The sequence below is a fragment of the Oryctolagus cuniculus genome, chromosome 19, assembly GCF_051225735.1.
Source record: "Oryctolagus cuniculus isolate XC-2025 breed Fujian yellow rabbit chromosome 19, ASM5122573v1, whole genome shotgun sequence".
Lineage (NCBI taxonomy): Eukaryota > Metazoa > Chordata > Mammalia > Lagomorpha > Leporidae > Oryctolagus > Oryctolagus cuniculus.
This window is the reverse complement of record NC_142885.1, coordinates 39,911,393-39,929,021: the sequence shown is the minus strand read 5'-3', so window position 1 is coordinate 39,929,021 and position 17,629 is coordinate 39,911,393. Positions and strand designations below refer to the sequence as shown.

At 41.6% G+C, this 17,629-nt stretch overlaps 1 long non-coding RNA gene across 1 annotated transcript in view; it reads left to right on the top strand.

The window, feature by feature from the left end:
* LOC149120491 (uncharacterized) overlaps positions 1-13,512 on the top strand; it is a 66,144-nt gene extending 52,632 nt beyond the window's left edge. Inside the window, exon 3 of the long non-coding RNA XR_016226037.1 lies at positions 12,313-13,512. This is a non-coding gene — a long non-coding RNA (uncharacterized LOC149120491). The remainder of the gene's footprint in view (positions 1-12,312) is intronic.
* The last annotated feature ends 4,117 nt before the right edge of the window (positions 13,513-17,629 follow it).

Sequence of the window (17,629 nt, the reverse complement as noted above, 5' to 3'; positions counted from 1 at the left end):
AAATCAGGTATTGTTATGCCTCCAGGCCCCCAGCTTTGTATATTTTTTCTTGTGTAGGATCACTTTGGCTGCTCTGGGTCTTCTGTAGTTCCATATGAATGTTAGAATTTTCTTTTTCTGACTGTATAAAAATGTCATTAGTATTTTGATAGGACTTGCATTGAATATGTAAATTTCCTAAGGAATATGAACATTTTAATGTTAATCCTTCTAATTCATGAACAGAGGATGTCTTTCCATTTTCATGTGTCTTTGATGATTGTCAGCTTTTTTGCCACCAACGACTGGCCAGGACGCTGATGAAGGGTTCACAGAGGAGACTGAGAAGAATCAGGTTAAATGCTCTTTATTGTTTCACCAGCACCAGGAGGGAAGGCCACTCAGCTGGCTCCTGAAGGCACTAGGCTCTACAGACCAGGAGCTTCTCCCAGGGGGCACTAGGCTCTATGGACCGAGGAGGGAGGCTGAGTAGGGCTCTTATTTACAAGCGTCTGAGGGTCTTCTTATGTATACTTGTTTGGGGTCAGCCCTGCCTTTGTTCCCTCCCTTTGTTCCCCATAGTCATGGCAGCAATGGTTACGTAGTTATAACAACAATTTGCGCTTAGGCCATTTCCTCTTGCAAGCTTTGCTACAGCACAGTTTCTTTCCCTGATAAATGATGAGTTTCGTTTATTCGCAAATGGATCCCTAAAAGTCCTCCCTTTTCTTTTTCTTTAAATGTTCTCATAGCCCTGTAAAGCCCGTTGAGCCGTTGGGCCAAAGGGATGAGCATTCTTGAGCATATCCCGGATTGATTTCCAGATTCGAGGTCTTCTTTTTCTTCTATTTCTGGTGGGCTGGGTTCCTCTCGGAGGGCCAGATATCCCTTGGCAAAATTTTGTCCAATTGGGAAGAGGTGCTGTAAGATAGGCAAGCATACAAGGACTATACAAAATATTGCTCCTATTTTAAACCATTTCCAGGATGGGAGCCAAGAGGAAACTGTGTCAGTCAGAGTATTTATTGTCTGTCCCACTGTTTTGACTTGACCTACCTTACCTACCTTAAATGCAGCTATATTTTGAAGCTGTATTATATGTAGAGCTCTCTTAGCCTCAGATGAGCGGTTGCATTTACCCACTCTAGGCAGGTAGAATGATTGTGTTTGAACATATCAGCTAGTTGTGTTGCATTAGGAATGGATAGATTGATCCACGGAATGGTGGTAATGCAAACTCTTCCAGTAGTTTCACACTTGAGTTCTCTTTCCAAAGCTAATATGGTAATTATTTGTTCTATTTGTACCATGCATGCTTCGAGCATTTGGAGCCCCATAGCATGTGTCTTAAGCAGTGCTGACTGCTCACCTAGCTGAGCCCACTGCTCCTGAATTATCTTCAGGAGGGACTCCAAAGCATCTCCCTGTATTTGGGTAGTGCTTAGAGCCAGTACTCCAGTCACAATGCCAGCTACCGTGGCTGCTGACACTGCTGTAGTGACAATGGCTGCTGTTACTCCAAAGTCTTTTTTTTTGCACATCGGTTTTATTGCTATAGTCAAATCAGACATATTTACTGGTACATATGTGAATGGAGTTGCCTTTACCACCATATGTGGAGCCAAGAATGTTATCATTCTCTCTTCCCATTCCAGGTCCCTTATATAACAACCGATCTCCTTTTTATAATCTAATGGATGTGTGCATCTAGTATACAATACCTCCCCTTCGGTTCTGCATGTCCAATTTCCTGGGTCTTCCCTTACTGGAGTTTTTACAAAATGTTTGTGGAATATTTCATATCCTGCCTGCCAAAAACAATGTGTTGATTGATTATTACTTGGAGGTCTGCATCTAATATATCTATGCTTTGAGCCATTTTTACAAATAAAAGACACAGAAAACTCATCTCGAATTGTTGACCATTGTATTTTATATGTCTCGTTCATATACATGGTATATCCAAAGTCTGGAGTTGATAACTTATAGAGAATGTTTGATTCATTAAGGTAGTAACTCTCATTTTCATAATAGAAGGAACACTCTACATGACTAATTCTCTCTAGATCCTTTTCTTGTCCCTCCCCTAATTGGACTCCCCTGTTTTTTGAAGGTCATCCACACTAAAGAGTCCTTTACAGCTGCCCAGGAGCAATTGATATGCCCCTGAATCTTTGTTATAGTAAGACTGGGATCTATGTCATGGGCAAATGCAGTTTCCCATTCTGAGTAATCCATCCTCTCCTTAGTATTATTAACATATGGTTCTAAATATGAATGTTCTAATCCTAATAGGGTTAGATCTGGCCCTAAGAAAGGTATTTCTTCTGTGCACGTTGTTGCTACCCACGAAGTACAGTTAGGCTTTCCCCAGTAAAATTTGTCATCTCTGTTCAGGCTATATATGTCTTATATTCTAAGCATTTAATTAAGGCAAATGGGGGTCTGACACACAGTCTACTTAATCCTGCTTCAAACATTGTTTGTTTTAACTCATCACACACTTCATAAATAGTTCCTTCCAGTGGGCATCCTCTCATTGTGCAAGTTAAGGGAGTATTTTTCTTAATCTCTGTGATGTCTATACATTCCATGGATCCTGCATCAGTCAAAAGGATATACTTTGTTTTGTTATTAGATTTAAGGGCCCTGTCAGTTTTGGTACTACACCACTGCATGTCCAATTTGTATAATTATTGTGTGCATGACAAGTATAATTACCACATTCTATTTTAGACCTTTTACAGTTGCTAGAGAAAAATTGCTCTATTAAATTTCTCTAAGATCCACCAATTCCTTAGCACGGGTTAACCAAGGAATAGTATAATTTTTTACTTTTGTCTTAATGAGAGATAGAGTCCCTGTGGGCTCACATCCTGACCTTGGTATGTTTGATTCACAGGTAAAGGGTACATTATCAAGGTATGTATAGGCTGGTGGGTTTTCGACTAAGCCTGACACTTGTTCTTCTGTTTTTACATTGGGCAATACAATTAAGATGATAATGGTCATTATCAATCTGTAAGCTCTGAGCATAGGTAGTTCAAATCTTTCCCACAATCTCATTAAGTTACCTAATACTTTAAATTGTTTAAGTGTTTGCTTGCCTTCAATTAACTTACCTTTATCTAGGTCCCATCTCTTTAATTCTTCTTTTACCTGTTGTAGATGTTCTTGTAGTCAGGCTACTAATTCATCTTGTTGGTCCTCAGACAATCCCTCAAAAGGATTTACAAGTGGTGTATTTTCTTCCTCACTTAATTGTTTAAATATATACTGTTCATAAAGGTCTTTTGCTTCTCTTCCTTTAATGTACATTTCTCCATTTGCTGCTGCTGTCGCCATCTCTGTAGTTCTTTAGTCCTAGCTCTGGAATATGAAATCCCTAATTCTTTCTGTAAAAAGCACAACTGACAGTGGTATCTACATTTCTTACAAACACATGAATTCTTTTGACAGGATAATTGCAATTGATATTCCATTAGTGCCTAATTGGAAATTCCCAAGTCTTGAGGTAAGATCAACACTTATATATGTCCTTATAGGCGAACTATCCAAAGGTTCCATTATGTGTGCATGCTTCAGAAGGAAAATTAGTGGTTGTTACAATGTTTATGTTGAGGCTGCCAATCTTTTCAGTGTTCCTTGAGGTGTTAAGCAGCACACCAAAAATGTTCTGCATATCACACCTTCTTCCAATTTTCCTGTTCTAATCACTTTTTTCCAATTTTTACTTTTCTTGCAATACCAGCAACTAGTTGCCCTCGAAGCAAGCCCATACATTCCAGGTACCCACCGTTGCTCTGCTAATGGTCTAACATCCCTGTCAAATTTCCCATATTCTCCATTTTCTGTTATTATAGTCCTAGGATCTTTGGTTGTTAGAATAGCACTAGTCCATGGCCAATGATCATACAATTTTTCACTAAATTTCCATGGGGGATTTCGTATGAATCTTCTAATTTATAAGCTAAACATATTTGGCTGTGATCTATTCTTTTTTTGTTGTTGTTTTTGACAGGCAGAGTGGACAGTGAGAGAGAGAGACAGAGAGAAAGGTCTTCCTTTGCCATTGGTTCACCCTCCAATGGCCACCGCGGCTGGCGTGCTGCGGCCGGCACACTGCACTGATCCGATGGCAGGAGCCAGGTACTTATCCTGGTCTCTCATGGGGTGCAGGGCCCAAGTACTTGGGCCATCCTCCACTGCACTCCCTGGCCACAGCAGAGATCTGGCCTGGAAGAGGAGCAACCGGGACAGAATCCGGTGCCCCGACCGGGACTAGAACTCGGTGTGCTGGCGCCGCAAGGCAGAGGATTAGCCTAGTGAGCCGTGGCGCCGGCAGGGCTGTGGTCTATTCTTGTCCAATCTCTAACTTGTGTCTTCTGGAGCTGGAACCATCCAAACATGTCTTTGGGGCAAGCTAATAATCCCCTTTTCAGGTGTGTTGATCACTACTGCTCCTTCTGCTCTCCAAAGGATGGCAGTGGGCCCTTTCCAGTCTTTACTGTTTGGTAATCTGTAAAAGCAAGAATATTTTTCTGCATGTAGTTTTTGTACTGGTAGCTTTTGATTAGAAGCAGTCCATTGTTGATAATAATATCTCTCCATTGGGGTGTATCCTCCTATTCCTCCCCTTCTTTTTTTGTTAAGAGCTATTAGTGCCAATTGTAATTGAGCCTCAGTAGTCTGTACCTCGTCCGTAAATTTGTCCATCATACTTTTCAATGTTTGATTGGCTCGCTCTATCATTCCCTGGGGTTGTGGGCAATATGGAGTACCAGTTGTATGGTTGATATTTAAATATTTACATAGTCCCTCAACAAAAACCAGAGAAACAGTCTGCCTTACTCACCTTTCCAATGTATCTGAGTCCATCCAAGTCATGGCACCAATGATGCTGCAAGAATTTCAAGTCTATTCTTTGTCTCACAGCAATAAATAATCCCAACATGGATGATGAGGGTGGGGGAGCAAAAGCAAAAGTAGGTTTTCTTGAGAAAATGATACTCCTGCTAGCCAGGAGGGGGACTAAGGGAGGGGTCCAATAAGGCCTGGGTACAAGTATAATTAGGGAGTTATATTAATGGATTCATTTTCTAAACAGAATCAAACACCACATTTCTGTATCTTCTCTCTTGGGAAATGGTCATAACCCCTAACCATGTAAAAATGTTACCTTATTGACCATCTGAAAAATGGGACAGTATATTCCCTCTCTGCCTGTAATTTCTTTTACTGCATCCTCACCTTCCCTCCTCCCAGACAGGATTCCATGAATAACCCTTCATTGTTTCACTTCTCATATAAGGGCCCCTTCTCTTGGGCATTTCACAAGAGGCTACTGAGAGGCCACTTTCTGGACTCAAGGGCTTTCCTCTGGGGCTGGCCAGATACAACACATCCAGGTGAAGAATTTGACAATACTCCTGCCAATCCCTGGGCGACCCTTGCTCTTTTTAGCCTGAGTGTCTGAGGTCCCTGCCTCCTCCCTCCACCTCCTCCTCCTCCTGCTGTTTGCCTGGGATGCTCTGTTTCTCTGATGCTGCCTGGGAGCAGCTCCTGACTTCTAAATCATCCTCACTGCTGTTGGTGCTTAGTGTGGTGGAGAGGGAGGTCAGAGGATCCTGGCTGAGGACTGCACAGGCAGTGGGGATTCTTGTCAACATGACCAGTTGGGAACTATCTGTCCTGCAGGACTCACTGCTACTCATACTGGGAGTCCCATGGCAAGGATTCTGCCCCGATTGGTCTTCTGCAAGTATTAGTGGTTGGGAGTTGAAAGCAGCACACTCATGGGCTCTGCTGTTGAGTGTCCCTGGAGGCAATGGAGAATGGGACAGCTTTGAACACCAGGGATGGCATGAGGCATGGGCTTCACTTTGTTGTGGCCTTTCTGAAGTCCTGGGGACAAGGCACTGGCTTGTAGCCTGGGTGGCAGGGAGCCTGCTTTATGGTCCAGCTGGAATCCCAGGTCCTCAAAAGACCTTAGAGCTTCAGGACACTGAGGAGATACTAAAGGCTCCACTTCACTATGCCCACGTATTTCTTGCATGCTGTAGCCCTGCTATTGGGATTTCACCCAGTGTGGCACAGAAGACAAGGGGTCATCCCATTTAAGGCATTTAAGGCACAGTTGAGCGCATAGGCCCCCTGGGAATTCCTGTATTTCCTGTTCCTGGGGGAAAAACAGAAACCCTTCACTTGTTTCAGGTACTTCATGTCCTACACTGAGCCACTGGTAGCCCATGGTGTCTGCCACTGTGGGCCTCACTTCCGGGTCATGGGTCAGTAACCTTTCCAACAGGTTACTAAGCTCTAGGTTTACATAGGTGGGAATTTGGTAGAGTCCGGACAGGATGTTTTCCTTCAGCTGCACAAAATCCTCCCCATCAAAAGGTAGTGACCATGTCACCATGGTGTACAGGACCACACCCAGACTCCAGACATCGGCCTTGTACCCACTGAACTCCTCCTCTAAGAATTCCTCAGGGGCACAATACTCAAATGTCCCACACAAATCTTTCAGGTTTTCTCCATCAGCCAATTTGCAGGTGAGCACAGAATCGGTCAACTTAATATTTAGATTGGCATCTAGAAGGAGATTTTCTAATTTTAGATCTCTGTGCATGATACACTGCTCATGGCAGTAATGCACAGCTAATAAAGTTTGGTTAAACAGCTGATGTATCTCTTCATCCTGTAGGCAGCCTTGCTCTATCATGTACCACCTAAGGCCCCCCCTGATAGCATACTCCATAAAAATGTAGTCTCTCTCTTTTGTGTGCCTTAGCTGCAACAGTTTTATAATGTGAGGGTGATGCAGCCCCTTCATTATTTCTGCTTCTGCCTGCTGCTCACTACGGGGCAGCAGGTCCAATGGAGCTCCTCAGGGCCAGCCTGGGGATCTCAGGGGCCAAGTGGGATGATGAATGTTGGCGGCAAAGGAACCACACCAGAGCCGGGAGATCAGTCAATGCCCAGGGCGCAGCTGGGTTCTCGACTTTATTGGGAGGGGGAAAAGCTTTTATAGACATAAAAAGGGGGCTGTCCAAGGCACAAGGGAACCGAGCCAACCAGCTGAAAGGTCAGGCAGGACGTGAGCCGGGCACACCCTCAAGGGCCTATCACAGCCGAGGACATAAACTGTTCACGAGTACGGAAGTCTCCTGTCAGGCTAGGTACCTCCCCCGGGGGCCATCTTGGGTTGTTGGAAATGCTGTCACTGGAATTCGGAAGTGCGGCAAACTCGAGCAAAGGCTTAGCGGCCTTGTTTCCTTTCAGTTGGAGCCCCCTGCATCTCCCCCTTTTCTTTTACTTTGAGGGTAACCGTGCCTGTCTTAGGTTGTCCCCCCCTCCAGTAACTAGAAGTTGCCCATCATTGGAGAAGCCAGGAGCAAGGGCCTGGCCATCCTGTCTTAGGTTGACCATTCCTGGGGGATCTTACCCATCATTGGCTACCAGCACCCTATTTAGGAAGTGAGAGGGTAAGCGGAGAGGTTTGGCTAGTAACCCAGGGGGTATCCTGTTGACTAACAAGGGCCTTGTACCTTAATTCCAGCTGGTTGACATGGATTGAACAAAGCTATTTTCTAACAAAGGAACCTAAGGCGTTAACCACGCAGGGGCCTATGAGCAGAAGTGCAATTATGGCAGTGATTGGACCAAACAACGGCAGGAAGTAGGGCAGCCACTCTCCCCACATCCCTCCCCAGCCATTATAAAAGTCCATTAGGCGACGCTGGCGACTTTCAAGGCTGTCTTGAAGTTGTTTAATTCGATCCTGGACGACTCCAGATTGGTTAACAAAAAAGCAGCACTCCTCCTTGAGGAAGACACAAAGGCCTCCCTCCTTTGCCGTTAGTAAATCCAATCCTCTTCTGTTTTGAAGGACTACTGAGGCCAGGGAGGAGATCTGTTCCTGTAAGACTCTAAGCAATTGGGTTATTTCTCGCAGGTCCCCAACAACCTGAGAATGTAATCGGTTGTTGAGATAAAAGGCGGAGATCCCAGCCACACTGGTACCCACCCCAACAGAAACACCCAACCCCACAAGCAAGGGGATAAGGGCTGGCATCTGGGCTATCTGGGCTTTTCCAGTGAGGGGAATTGGAAGGGGCTAGTAGCCAAGGCAATTTCAATCTGTGGAAGCAACAAAACAGGGGAGCAGGTTTGATCGCTTCTCATGGTACGGGTTAATAGATGCTGGCATAGGAACAAGCAGTTCCAGGTGTGCAGTAAGACCGATTAGGCAGTAGAGTTGTATTACCTATTTTTGAGACGTTGGTTGACACACCCCCTGCTCAAAGGACAGGGGATTTGTCAGGGGGCATGGGACAAGAGAGCTAGCATTTAACTCCATGCCAACAAGCATAATAGGGGGTCTCCTTTGGTGAGGTATGCATAGCCAGCAGCTTTGCTGAACAAGTAACGCGACAATCATTCTTCCCGGTGGCGGGTGTTGACACGATGTGATTTCTGCCCAGTGCTCTGAATGTCGAAGTAAAGAAATTCAATGAAGCGTGGAGAAGCCAGCGGGAGCCCTGGGAGGCCGGCGGTGGCCCTTAAAAATCTGGGGAAGAGGGTGGAAATCTCACGGCGGGCCATACCCATATCCTCAGCAGGTCTCCAAGGTGAACAGGCTCTGGCATGTTGGAACAGTGTAAATGTTAAAAAGGACAATTACAATTGGGTTAATTTCTATAAAGGAAAAACTCCATGTCTATTGCCAGGCTCTGTTGGCTGGTCTCAAAGTGGCAGCGCACAAGATTGTGCAAAATTCGAATTTGGACTTACACTCCCATGGACTGGGTAACTCTCCTCCCCCTTGCCTTATCTCAGAATTTGAACTTTACCTTAGAACCAGGTCTGGTCCAAAGTCTACTCTCCCTGTCTTATCAATGAAACAAATCGGGTATCCCACCCTTCTGATGGCTCTTCTGTTTTATCTCGTGCAAGCCAGAAGATATTGCTTTGTAACTTGCTGAACTTATTTTGCAATTTGTTTTAACAAATTTCTGGGTGGTCAGTACTCAATGAAACAGTAATAGGTAATTAAAACTTGTTTTAGATAAATACAATTTTAATTTTAATTAAATTCAGATACAGATATATAATATCAGCATCTTAAGTCATTTAGGTGTAACTGCTAATTTAAATTGGGTGAAGACAAAATGACATAAGTGTCTAAATGTAAACTTTGGTACTTTCAACATTTTATGTCTATAAAAAAACTACTTGAATTTGCTAACATGTTTTCATGGATTGTCCATATAAAAATAGTTCAACATCACTTACAAGTAATTAATGCTGAAATTTGATGTGTTACCTTGTTCAAAAATGTTGTCTTGATTTAAATATTTTAATAGGTTATTTCAAAATGTAAAGCAAGAAAATTGACAGATGAAAAACATCACAAGTATAAAAATAAAATTTTCAAGTAAGTTAAAGAGGGTGTGTAAAAGTCACACAAAGTTATAAGAAAAAAATTTTTGGACATGAAAGCTATTACTGATTCTCTGTTAGAGCAATAAATTAATCTATTATGTTCTCTTGATGTGTCTGTTGAATTCTAATTGTTTAAAAACAACTGAGTTTTTATTAAGAGCTATGGGTTATTTAAATATGTGCTTATTTTCAAACCTTTAAATAATTACCTTGTAACAGTGATCAAATTTGGCCTGTATTATGTATGATATAAAATAGTATTGATACAAATGTCTGAAAATTATAAAGTCTGGTAATCTAGTGTTACTGAACATAATGGTCATCTTGGTGAAGGGGCCCCAGAGGCCTAGAAGAGTTAAGTGTGCCTTGTAAAATCCTACAGGTGCTTTCAAAAATGCTATGTAAAGTAAACAAGTGTCTCTTCTTGGTTAACAAGTTTGTAATTTTAAATATGACAACTTAAGGTCTTTTGTCATCACAGTTTTGTATATCAGATTTACTGCTCATAAAACTAAAGCATTGTTGGTTCTGTGTTTAACTGTCCTCCTATAGGTTGCAGTGAACTTTTTCCAGCTACATCTGTTGTATTCAGTACTTTGGGATGACTCTCTAAACTGATAAAGCCAATAATGTATTACAGGTACCAACTGGAAAAAAGTATATTTAACTGAGGTTACTAAGATCAGAAAGTAATTAAAATCAATTGGTGATTTATAAAAAAGGTTAAAGATTCTAACAATTATCACTGAAACTGCTTTATTGTTCTGATGTATGTGACCCTGTAGTTTGCTGTGAAACTAAATGCATCTATCTAATCAACTCCTCTGTAGCATTTATGTGTGTTTTTCTAATGTCTCTGCTGGTCTAAATGTTCTGTATACAAGAAAGTTATTTCAAGTGTTACATATTGCTGTAGAGCTTGATTATATTGTAATCTGTAACAGAATGTTTCCCGTAAATTTAAAAGGCTAAAGTTGATCGAAAATTTGTGTAACCTAAACCTCTGTAAACTTGTTAAAAGAAAAAAAAAACCTGAAAATATTTTATATACTTGTGCTTAAATTTGCTGGTTAAACAAGCTACACCATGTTGGTTATTTAAGAGATGTTTCCGAGTACATGTATTCTTAAAATTTGTGAAGGACATTGGACCTTTTGGTAGGTTATTTCCTAAGTTGTTGTCTAATAATTGAATCTCCTTGCTAAGTTTTCATTTGATATTATTCTTAAAATGTTTGTGTGTGAAAGAACTGCCCTGCCTTTTTGACCCTATTGCCATATATGATTATTCCTTGTGAGATTACTTAATTATTTGGATTAAAGACTAGCGTAGAAAATTAAAGCCACTGCCAGGCAACACCACACAGAGTAACATATCTGTTTTGCCTCTGGTGGTGCAAGGTTTTTTAAGCATGGCTGGTAACTGGTAAGATTTTGTAGTGACAATCTGGCAATATCCTTGCATAGCTATTTGGGTAAGGACATAAGTCAGTTCTGTTAAAGGTCAACCATGTTCAGAAATCAGAGTAACTCAGCCCAGCTAAATATTCATAAGAAACATGCCTATAACTCTGGACTTCTAGACAACAAAAAATAGAGATGGGACTTAGCACTCCCTTGACTTGCATTCTCTGGTCTACTTTAACAAGAACCAGGAGGAAAAGAAAACTGGACATCAGAAGCAATGTAAAGATGGGTGGCAGGCCTATTACAGGCAGCTCTGAACAGTGATCTGCCCTCAGGAAGACCCAACAGGCCAGGCCACTGCAGTGGCATTCGATGTGGTAAGCCTGGGCTTCAGCAGAAGTCAGCTTATAAAGAGCCTTGGCAGCTCTGCCAGCCATGAGTTGGATCACTGGAAATGGACCTGCCCTGGAGTTGGAGGACTTCAGGTCAGAGCCACAGATTTTATTGGCTCTAAGCTGAAAAGCCCTTCTCTTAGCCCAGCCTTCAAAGTGACCGCCACTGTTGAGAGAATGGCCAAGTAGGGTCAGTGACATTGCAGACAGAGCTTTAAATTTGCTGTTGGAGATGCCACCTACCTTTACCTGGCCAGCTCTCCTCCCAGGCCAGGTAAGTAATCAAAGTTAACAGAGTGCCTTCCCCAAGGAGGTTCACACCTCCCTTAAAATGTACCCTATGTAAAAAGATAGATAGGTCTAGGTCCCTTAATTTACAAGGCCTAAAGCCACCAGGTTATTATCAAGCCCCTTTTATCAGGTTCTCTTTGCCTCTCAATCGGAAAACTTATTTATAACTTGGACAACACCTTTCTTGACTCCTCTAATAGCAACTCTGTCCTTTGTTCTGGACCCTGTCTGGCCCACTCCTTGGCCTCATTCCTTTGTAATTTCGTTGCGTATTAAAGTCAGTGGTATACAGACATTCTGTACGTATCCTGTGGGGGCAGCAGTAGTATCTTTTAAACAGTATTACGGTAAGTAGTGTACTTCAAAATGTAAATTACCTTGTTCAAAACTGTGACTTTAACATCTGTGTAATTAGTGCATATGGTATCTACTCTCCATTATCAAGATAATTCATTATTAGGTAAATTTGGCTAGTTCTGTGAGCAGTGTTTCCTATTAAATATTAACTGCTGTCTCAGTTACACATAGCAACAGCAGCTCCGCTTCGTTCGGGAAAAGTAAATGCACAAAGTTAAAAAGTTAAAAGACATGCTGCAAATAACTGGTCATTATTCTGTGTATAAAAGTAGAGCAGAAATTAAACACTGAGGATTTCTGTGAATTCTTTGTTTTATGTAGTAGATTGGTATTTATACTCCCAACGTGTGTACTGATAATCCTCTCCCACACTAATGAGTGGCTTTTCTCCTGGTTTGGGCTGGAATCTGCTTTATTCTCATCCTGTCTCTATACTACAGTGTCTGTTTAAGTGTTTACAGCTGGTTATGGAGCGAACCAAGGCCTTCGGTAACCAGTTGGTCAACCAAATACTACTACAGGAATGTGCTCGGCTCCCCACCCAGGAGACAGTGGCTTAAGACATCACCCCATGGCAATGAAGAGTGCCTCTTTGCTCCACGTCAACAGGGGTGGCTCTGAAGATGGATTGTCATCCCTCTGCACCTCTTGGACTTCTGGGACTGATGTGGTGGGCTGTGCGCCACTCTGGAAAAGAATGCTGCTTTTACGCTGATTACTCGGGCCTAATTACAGATAACATGGCTGGGTAAAGTTAGGGAGGGGTTGGCAAAATGAAAAAGAGGCCTCTCGGGGTGGTTTGAGTCTATCAGGACTCATAGGGCCCCTTGTTCTCTGGATTTTAATTTTAACCTTTGGCCCTTGCATTGTTAACAAACTTGTACAGCTTATGAAACAAAGATTGGGCACCATTCAATTAATGGTTCAACAGTCCCAATATAAACCCTTAAATGTTTGTAAAACCTATAAAATGTCAGTCCAAAACCCATGATTGGTTTTTTCTAATATGTACAAAAACAAGGGGGGGAATGAAGAGCCAAAGTGACTCCATTTTAAAACAATAAAAAAAGCAGCCTCCGTTTCCCATAACAGACCAGAGTCTGTAAAAGCAGGCATTCAGGCATTCCGAAGATATCAAAGCTTACCAGGGACAGCTAGCTCGGTAGACCAAGGACAGCACAGTAAAGATTGCTAAACAAAGTAACTCCCTGTACCCAAAGCTCCTGTGCTGTAAGTCCCCGCTGTAATGTATATGTAATGTATAGCTTCCATGCTATATGTAACTCTTTTCCTGCTGATGTAGCCCTTTTTTCCTTTAAAAACTCTCCCAAACACCGGGGCCTCACTCCTTCCTTCGCTGCGCGGGTTGGTTGGATGGTGTCCCTGTTGCGGCTTTGTACTCCCGAATAAACCTTGCTTTTGCAGTTCAGTGTGATCAACTCTCTGGGGGACTCTGTGGGGATCTAACGATCTGGGCACAACACTCCCACCCCTGCAGTCTGACACTAGGAACACTTACTAGTCACCTGAGTTAACAACAAAAACTGTGAAACAAAAATCAAGAAGACACAGTATGCTAATATTTCTAACAGATAATGCTAATGATATGAACTACAGTATACTAATACTGTATACTAATACAGTATACTAATCACTAAAATCAGTTGTATCAAAATTAAGAATTAAAAGAAAACACACAGGATGTTAAAAATGGTAAAGTGAAACAACAACTATCTTAACTATGGCAACAATTCTAATCAGTAAGTCTTACAGTGATCTTATCTAAATCAAAGGATCAAAAATGAGAAAAAATCAAAAACATGGGGGAGACACAGCAAGAGTAATAAGTGAAAACAGCATAAAATACATTTAGCCAGAAACAATAAAAACAAAACAGAAAATAAAAAAAAATGAAAAAAAGTAAATACACAAGAATACAAAGTAGAAATAGGCAGCGGAGAGAAATTGACAAAATAGAAAAATAATAAAACAAATAGAAAAAAAAAAAGAACCAATGTAGTAAAAAGAACAAAGAGATCAGACAGACAAAACAACAATACAAACGACAAGACAAGGGAAAACCAGTAATGTCAACCAAGTTCTTCAGGCTGCCTCCACAGAACTTCCTGGGCCAACTGAACAAGAACTGAGGCCAAGCCAGGGAACTGTTAAGACAGTTGGAATGACATAACAATGGCTCCCCTGATGTCAGAGCAAGATACAGAACAATCACAGCTGGGGATACACCATGGTGGTTTTCTGAAGAAACTTTTACTTGGTTAAAGTGAAAGGACCCCCAAAATTTTTTGCTTAAGTTGGTGATAGTAATTGATATTTAGGTTTTGATAAATTGACACCTGAAGGCTGTTTCAATGGGCTTTTCATTTCTAGTATAAAATTTGTAAATAACTCTTGGCTTTGGTAGGACTCCTCAAGCCTACACTCAGAATATCTAACATGCTAGGTCTCAACACGTTGGTACCACTTCACTGGCATAATGACAACAAAATTTATGCTTGCCAAGTCACCATCAGGTGCATGGTTCATATCCATAGAGCTGAGAGGGAGGTTTCTTTCATCATTTACCCTGAAGTTCATCATCAGATTGCTCCTCAGTAACACTGGAAAGCTGCACAGTAGTGGGCTGATATAGTCCAGTGCAGACGTCAAAGTAAGAGCAAACTGTGAAATCTATAGCCTTCCAAAACTGTTCAAATCATAAGGAGGAAGAGAAGACATTCCAGGATATTCCAGTCCTTTGGGTTACCGTAAAAAGACCCTGACCTGGGTGACCAAAAAAGAACAGGAATTCATTTTTCACTGTTTTGGAAGTCGGGAAGTCTGGATCAAGGCCCAACAGATTTACGATCTGGCAAGGGTTCACTCTCTGCTTCTAAGATGGTACCTTCTTAAAGAAAAAAACAATGATAAGGAAATCAAAGGCTGGTGGCTTAGTGTGGGCAATTCAGCCCATGTGTAGGCGTTGAAATGTTGCACAATTTTGCCCAATACCCAGATACTACTTCCAGAAAAATACGGTGCCTTCTTAAGTTTCCTCATGAGGAATGGCCTTCTAAAGCTGTCTTCACCTTATAGAAAGTCCCCCATCCTGGGGCTGCTGTCATGGGTGGGGTAAGCCACCACATGTGATGCCAGCATCCCATATGGGTGCCAGTCCTAGTTGTAAGGGTGTTGGTGGTAGGGGGAAGACGACACAGAATTACTTACATAGCTGTTCCATAGGGGAAATACAAATCTCCATAGAGAGGCTCCTTTAAAGAGCTGAAATTCTATGAACAATTGTTCAATGAGGCTACAGCCGCCTAGAAAGAGCATGGGCTTCAGCATCAGATCTGGTCACACCCAGCTCTGTCATAGCTGCTTTAAACTAGGCAAGTTTCTGAATTTCTCTGAGCCATTCTTCTATAAAATAGAGACAACAGCACCCACCTTGTATGGGATTAAATAATCTAAATCGCACAATGGCAAATGTGGCACTCAAAAAAATTTAGCTATGGGGACCATTATTCAGAAAAATGTATCTGAATCCTCAATTCTGTAGTCAAAAAAAACTCTAAAAATATAAATTTAGCTTATTTAAGTTTTATATTTTAAGTCATTTAACAACCTATTTTTCTTCACACTTTCCCCCATATTATACTGTTCGAGTCATCTTCAGGCTTTTTTTATTGTTTCAATATACATATATAAGTACTGATCCTTTCATTTTCTATTTTCACCCTTATTTCCACTCCCCTTTTTCATTTCCTCTTGGTTCATGTCCATTAAACAACTCAGATGTATTATACACCTAACAAGTACAGTGTTCTAACCCTATTTTTTTTAATCTTTTATTTAATGAATATAAATTTCCAAAGTACGACTCATGTGTTACAATGGCTTCCCCCCCCATACCGTCCCTCCCACCCACAACCCTCCCCTTTCCCACTCCCTCTCCCCTTTCATTCACATCAAGATTCATTTTCGATTATCTTAATATACAGAAGATCAGCTTAGTATACCTTAAGTATTTCAACAGTTTGCTCCCACACAGAAACATAAAGTGAAAAATAATAGATGATTTTTTTTAAATGATGATGAAATCAGATCAGACCTATTGTCATGTTTAATCCCAGTGAGAGTCAAGTTGGGAATTGATAATTTCTTTTTTTTTTTTTTTTTTACAGAAGATCAGTTTAGTGTACATTAAGTAAAGATTTCAATCGTTTGCACCCCCATAGAAACACAAAGTGAAATATACTGTTTGGGTACTCGTTATAGCATTAAGCCTCAGTGTACAGCACGTTAAGGACAGAGATCCTACATGAGGAGTAAGTGCACAGTGACTCCTGTTGTTGACTTTACAAATTGACACTCCTGTTTATGGCATCAGTAATCTCCCCATGCACCAGTTATGAGTTTCCAAGGCTATGGAAGCCCCTTGAGTTCTCCGACTCTTATCTTGTTTAGACAAGGTCATAGTCAAAGTGGAGGTTCTCTCCGCCCTTCAGAGAAAGGCACCTCCCTCTTTGAAGACCTGTTCTTTCCACTGGGATCTCACTCACAGAGATCTTTTTGCCAGAGTGTCTTGGCTTTCCATGCCTGAAATACTCTCATGGGCTTTTCAGCCAGATCCGAGTGCCTTTAGGGCTGATTCTGAGGCCAGAGTGCTATTTAGGACATCCGCCATTCTATGAGTCTGCTGAGTGTCTCACTTCCCATGTTGGATCACTCTCCCCTTTATTTATTCTATCGGTTGGTGTTAGCAGATACTAGACTTGTTTATGTGCTCCCTTTGACTCTTAGTCCTTTCATTATGATCAATTGTGAACTGAAATTGATCACTTGGAATAGTGAGATGGCATTGGCACATGCCACCTTGATGGGATTGAATTGGAATCCCCTGGTATGTTTCCAACTCTACCAATTGGGGCAAGTCAGCCTGAGCATGTCCCAAATTATACATCTCTTCCCTCTCTTATTCCCACTCTTATGTTTAACAGGGATCACATTTCAGTTAATTTTCAACACTTAAGAATAACTGTGTGATAATTACAGAATTAAACCAGTCATATTAAGTAGAACAGACAAAAAAACTACTATGAGGGATAATGTATTAAGTTGTCCATTAGCAGTCAGGGCTATGCTGATCAAGTCACCATTTCTCATAGTGTCCGTTTCACTTCAGGTGGTTTCCTTTTTGGTGTTCAGTCAGTTGTCACCGATCAGGGAGAACGTATGGTACTTGTCCCTTTGGGACTGGCTTACTTCACTCAGCATGATGTGTTCCAGATTCCTCCATTTTGTTGCAAATGACTGGATTTCGTTGTTTCTTACTGCGGTATAGTACTCTAAAGAGTACATATCCCATAATTTCTTTATCCAGTCTACCGTTGATGGGCATTTAGGTTGGTTCCAGGTCTTGGCTATTGTGAATTGTGCTGCAATAAACATTAGGGTGCAGACCGCTTTTTTCTTTATCAATTTAAACTCCTTTGGGTAAATTCCAAGGAGTGGGATGGCTGGGTCAAACGGTAGGGTTATATTCAGGTTTCTGAGGAATCTCCAGACTGATTTCCATAGTGGCTTGACCAGTTTGCATTCCCACCAACAGTGGGTTAGTGTCCCTTTTTCCCCACATCCTCGCCAGCATCTGTTGTTGGTAGATTTGTGTATGTGAGCCATTCTAACTGGGGTGAGGTGAAACCTCATTGTGCTTTTGATTTGCATTTCCCTGATTGCTAGTGACCTTGAACA